At 44.6% G+C, this 5,312-nt stretch overlaps 1 pseudogene; it reads left to right on the top strand.

Annotated features, from left to right (window-relative positions):
- The first annotated feature begins 3,421 nt into the window (after nt 1-3,421).
- LOC135228654 (large ribosomal subunit protein uL14-like) lies at nt 3,422-4,713 on the top strand (annotated as a pseudogene).
- The last annotated feature ends 599 nt before the right edge of the window (nt 4,714-5,312 follow it).

Here is a 5,312-nt window from a genome sequence, read left to right as displayed (position 1 = left end):
CTATCTCCTTAGTAGAACTTAAGTCTAAACAAGTTTTTCTGAGATAAGACCTAGACTTTCCTAGTTTTTATAATATAGTGCCAAATTGTACCAACTTCCTAAATGGCAACATAGACTGGCTGCTGCCTTAAATCTATAAAATCACTTAGCTTTATTTCACAGTGAATCAATATAGAACTTCTGAGGTCTTTCTGAGCCCAAGAGTCATTAATAGTATATTGATCCATTAGCTTTTCCTACTCTCATCCTTTTCAAACAGAGTACTGTGTCAGGATAAAATAGGCTATGCTTCAGTAACAACAAAAATCTCAACGGCTTAACATTAGAAAAACTTAATTCTCATTTATGCAAAGTCCACTGAAGATCTGAGCAACACTCCAGGGCCCTGGCCTCCACTCAGTGACTCAATATTGAAGACTTCCTCCATTTCATCCCACCATCTCAGAGACCTCTGTATTTGCTGTGGAAGAAAAAGAGGAGGAGAATGAGTCATACACTGACAATCAAATGCTTCAGCCCAGAAGGTAACACCTGTCGCTTCTGCTCATGACCCTTTGTACCAGAGCTAATCACATTGCCCAACCTAACTGCAAGAGGACTGAGAAACATAGAGAAGCACACGGAATATTTGGTACGAAATACTGTTTGTGCCACAGATTCAGATTTCAATTTTCAACTAAGAAAGGGGGGAGGAGGCTTATTCTTTACCTGCTTTTATTTGTAGTGAAGAAATTTTATAGGACTATACAATCTCAGAGTCAGAAGCAATTTTAAAGATTTCCCAAGTTCTGAAATTAGCGTAATTTTTTCCTTCATCATCTCTGGATATGTAACCCCTGGCTGAATGTCTACTAGTTGGGGAAGCCACTAAATCTACCCCCATGCAACCACTCCAATTTGAATAACCCAACCACTTTTGGTGGATGGAAGTAAGTGAAGCCCACCATCAATCTGTCAGTTTAACATGCCTTGGTGGCTTGCGTGTTACTATAATGATGGAAGGTATGCCACAAGTATTTCAAATACCAGCAGAGTCATCCTTGGGAAACAGGTTTCAGTACAGCTTTCAAACTAAGACAGACTAGGAAGAAAGACCTGGAGGTCGACTACTGAAAATTAGCCAGTGAAAACCCTATGGATCGCGACAGAGTATTTTCCGATATAGTGCTGGAAGACGAGCCCCCTAGGTTGGAAGGCGCTCAAAATACACAGTGGCTACAGAAATGGACTCAAGCATATGAATGATCTTAAAGACGGTGCAGGATCAGGCAAGGTTTTGTTTGGATGGCTTTAACAATAAGAAGTTTATTCTCTCACAGCCTAAGAGGCTACAAGTTCAAATTTAGGGTGCCAGCTCCAAGGGAAGAATTTCTCTGTCAGCTCTGGGGAAAGATGCTTGTCGTCAGTCTTCTCCTGGTCTAGGAGCTTCTCTGTGCAGGAACCCAGGGTCCAAAGGACATACCCTGCCCCCAGCATTGCTTTCTTGATGGTATGAAGTCTTCATGTTCCTCTGCTGGCTTCTCTCTTTTATATCTCAAAAGGGATTGGCTTAAGACCCAATCTAATCTTGTAGTTTGAGTCCTGCCTCATTAACATAACAGCCACTTATTCCACCTCGTTAACATCATAGAGGCAGGATTTATAAAAAATAGGAAAATCACATCAGATGACAAAATAGTGGACAATCACACAATAGTGGGAATTGTGGTCTAGCCAAATTGATACACATATTTTGGGGGAACACAATTCAAACCATGACAGCATCCTCAGACTCCTCAAAATTGATGTGGAAAATGGTGATGCTAAAGAACCTGTCCCTGACCCCCATTACCTGCCCCACTCCCGCACCCCTTCTCATCCAACTCTTGGCTCCTTTTTAAACATCGAAGGGCTCACATGCATGTGTGTCAACCCCCTATCCTACACATCCAAGCTCTGTCCACAGCACTCCCCAAGCCCTACTCCACTTCACCCCTGTGGCAAACTGCTGCCCCTTGACCACCACACTTCTTTCCCTTCCTCCCCAGTGTGGTTCATCCTCTGGAGGTTGGACCCAGTGAAGAAGCTTATGCAAGCCTTGGAGGCAGATAATTCTGGAAGTCCAAAGGCTTCTGGTAGGCACTTCGCTTTCACTCTACCAACTCCTTGTCAGGGAATGTTGCAGCCAACGAAAGGCTAACATGGGGCCCAAGGCTGGCCACATTGGTGGTGGGGCCCAAGAGCTGCCAGCACTACCTAAATATGTACTACTTGGTCCCCAGGAACAACCTACTCCTGGCAGCCCTTGTCAGGTATCTGGACCTTAACTTTGACCTAAAGGAGGAGAATCTGAATGAGATATTGCTTTGAGGGCCACTATGACTCAGGCTTCATGGCCTCCTCACACCCCGAACACCAGTCCATTAGGGACAGAAAACCATAGCAGTAAAAGCCTAGCCAACCCAGGTAGTTGTCATCAGCCATTGGGGACCATACCCTTCCAGATTTCAGGGCTGGAGTTCTCTGAGGTCTTATCCTTGGGCAAGAAGTCACAGCTGTGACATTACCAATAACAAGCAGTGAAAGTGAAAGAAATGATCCCAGTTATCATTAAAAAAAAAAAATGTTGATCAGCTATGCCAGATGAAAAACAGAATTATCTTTTCATGCTCTGTAGATATTTCCCATACATTGCCACATGAAGAAATAATGAAAACTATGAAAAACACACAGCATGATAGCATAATGCTATTCAATAAGTGTTCGTTTCCTCCTTTCCCTCTTTCCTTCCTTCTTTCTTTCTTTGGCCACTCGGAAGCTCAGCATTCACTTAACTACTCAACTTGAAGTTTTAATAATGATGTTTTTTCTTTTGGCATATGTGCTAGCTAAACACTTCCCTCTGCCTGTCTTTGATCTTCCATTTCTACTGAGATCGCGTGATTTCTCACTTTGTTTTTGTAAGCCATGAAAATCTTTCTTTTAATAAAAGGCCTAGGTATAATATAAAGTATAATATAAATTAAGTAAATGAAAGTACAAGTCTCTATGGATCATCATAAATCTGTTATTCCCAGAAATGTTCTTACAAAGCACGTGTCCTTTTCACCCAAGTCAGCAGTTCTGTCTTGCCACAGAGAGACAACATACCCTCCTGAGGAAGTCAGTCCTCCAATTCCCGCACATTCTGTTAAGGGCAGGCATTTATTTAGTCTGGTCCGCCTTCTACTTTCTATAATTTCAGGCCTCTTGTGATCTGCAGCTTCCTGATTTGCTGTTGAGTCAGAAATAAGCTCTGTGAAAATAGGTGCTACCCCAGGTCTTGAGATCAATTTCTTTGTTTAAAATGGCCAAAGGCAACACCCCTCCCATAGAGAAAAATACCTGTTTCTTAAAACAGAAGGGCATGTGGGACCTTGCCCATATGCCAAAGACATCAACCATGTCAAAGTGCAGACCTGGTGGGTCCTCTGGTGCACAATTCCAGATTTCCCCGGATCTTCCTGTAGGAGCCATGACCAACTGTACTGACAACCCATGAGCCAAAAATCTGTATCTCATCCCTGTGAAAGGGACCAAGAGATGGCTGAACAGACTTCACACGGCTGATGTGGGTGACGTGGTGGCGCCACAGTCCAGAAAGGCAAACTAGAGCTCAGAAAGAAGGTCCATCCAGCAGTTGTAATTCAACAAGGAGAGTCACATCAGAAAAAAGATGGTGTGTTATTTTGAAGACAATGCAGGAGGTCATAGTTAACAATAAAGATGAGATGAAAGGTTCTGCCATCACAGGACTAGTTGCGAAGGAGTGTGCAGACTTGCGGCCCAGAATTGTGTTGATTGTTGGCAGCATGGCATAATTCTCCACCGTATTTGTGGGGGGGGAGGAAGGCCCATTAAAAAAATTATTTGATCAAAAAAAAAAAAAAAATCAGCCAGACGGAGTGAACAGGAACATGGATTTTGTCCCCCACAGCTGTGTCTCCATTCAGCGGGCAGACTCAAGAAAGCAAAAGTCTTAGCTGCTTTCTTCTCCCACTGGACAGGGATGCTAGTTTTTGTCCTAACTGGAAGAAAATCCCCTCAGACTGTTCCACCCACTAGAGATTCCTCCTGGGTGGGCTGGCCCAGGCTATTTGCATCACAGCTGGAGCTTTTCTCTGCCAGTTTCTCCGGGTTGTAATTACTTTTAAAAGTGAAACTAACCGCCTGCTCCCATCACTCAGCGGGTTCCTGAGAAGCTGCAGCTACTTGCTGGATTAGCCAAGCGAAGGAAAGAGCCTTGGGGCGTAGCAGTGATAGACAGCTTCCTACTTTCTGGTTTCACACAGCCCAGTTCCACCCTTGAAGCCTTTGTTAACCCTGACTTTAATTTACTCAACCGCTTGGTTCTTCAGTGGCTTGATGAATTTCCCCCCCTAAATACCCAAATGGAAACCCTGTTGGTGTAGTGGTTAAGTGCTATGGCTGCTAACCAAAGGGTCGGCAGTTCGAATCCACCAGGCGCTCCTTGGAAACTCTGTCCTATAGGGTCACTATGAGTCGGAATCAACTCGACAGCACTGGGGTTGGTTTTTTGGTTTTTTGCAAATACCCAAATAAGGAGAGTGCGGCTGGCTCCTAGGAGCCCTGGTGGCGCAATGGTTAAGTGCTGGGCTGCTAACTCAAAGGTGGGCAGTTCAAACCCACCCAGGGGCTCCTTGAGAGAGAGATTTGGTGATCTGCTCCCATAAAGATTACCAAAAAACCCCGCTGCCATCGAGTCGAGAAAACCCTATGGGGCAGCTCTACCCTGTCCTATAGGGTCACTGTAAGTTGGAATCCACTGGTGGGCACACAACAACAACAACAACAGGTTGGTTCCTGCTCCTGGAGACACTGGGGGACCCAGGATTAGGTCCAGAGGTGACCCTGGCACCCATGGATATGGGACCTGACACCTGCAGACTATGAGACCAGTGCTGAAGATACTGAAAGACCACCATCATTCTGAATGTGTTAACTGGTCGTGTGCACTATGAGGAAGGGTTAGAATTGTCAAACACTGGACCCTGGCCTATCTCTTTCCATCTCTTCCTTTGAAGAACCTCAGAGCGCCTGAAAAAATTGTGCCACTCCTAGGTGCCTGGGATTCCCACTTCTCACTCCTTTCCCTTTCTCCCTCAGGCATGGTTCTCTTGAATTTCATCAATCCTGAGTTCTTTTATTTGGCTACTGCTGCACCCCCTGCATTTCTTCTGAAGAGATGATCTCTTATTTATCACTGCAACATCCTATACCCTGGTGCCTTACGTATTGTGAGTTAAATAGGAAACTCCTTGCGTTGACTGCTA

Source organism: Loxodonta africana, chromosome 25 (genome assembly GCF_030014295.1).
Source record: "Loxodonta africana isolate mLoxAfr1 chromosome 25, mLoxAfr1.hap2, whole genome shotgun sequence".
Taxonomy (NCBI): Eukaryota; Metazoa; Chordata; class Mammalia; order Proboscidea; family Elephantidae; genus Loxodonta; species Loxodonta africana.
Note: the sequence above shows the minus strand (reverse complement) of the source record. Positions and strands in the feature narration are given on the sequence as shown.